Source organism: Pterocles gutturalis, unplaced genomic scaffold (assembly GCF_000699245.1).
Source record: "Pterocles gutturalis isolate BGI_N339 unplaced genomic scaffold, ASM69924v1 scaffold27790, whole genome shotgun sequence".
NCBI classification, from domain to species: Eukaryota; Metazoa; Chordata; class Aves; order Pterocliformes; family Pteroclidae; genus Pterocles; species Pterocles gutturalis.
Genome location: NW_010146687.1, coordinates 23,841 through 24,129, shown reverse-complemented (window position 1 = coordinate 24,129; position 289 = coordinate 23,841). Strand labels below are relative to the sequence as shown.

General features: G+C 46.4%; 1 protein-coding gene across 1 annotated transcript in view; it reads left to right on the top strand.

The window, feature by feature from the left end:
- The window catches only part of SRSF7 (serine/arginine-rich splicing factor 7), a gene marked incomplete at its 5' end in the record, with an annotated part of 6,972 nt that overhangs the window by 5,942 nt on the left and 741 nt on the right, over positions 1-289 (top strand). The window lies entirely within an intron of this gene.

Sequence of the window (289 nt, the reverse complement as noted above, 5' to 3'; positions counted from 1 at the left end):
GGCACACTGCTGGCTCATGTTCAGCTGGCTGTCGACCAGCACCCCCAGGTCCCTCTCGGCTGGGCAGCTTTCCAGCCACTCACCCCCAAGCTTCCTACTTCCTACTATTGGTAGTCAGAACTTCATGATAATAAGTCTAAGGTAACGTACTTTACTGAGATTTTTAAAGGACAATAGAAAATGTGGGCAAATGAGAATCAACTGTCCCAAAGTTCCTGAGAAAGTTAGAATCTGGGGAAGAAGTGAGGAATGTAAGGTATGGAACAAGCCGTGAATACATAGTACGACT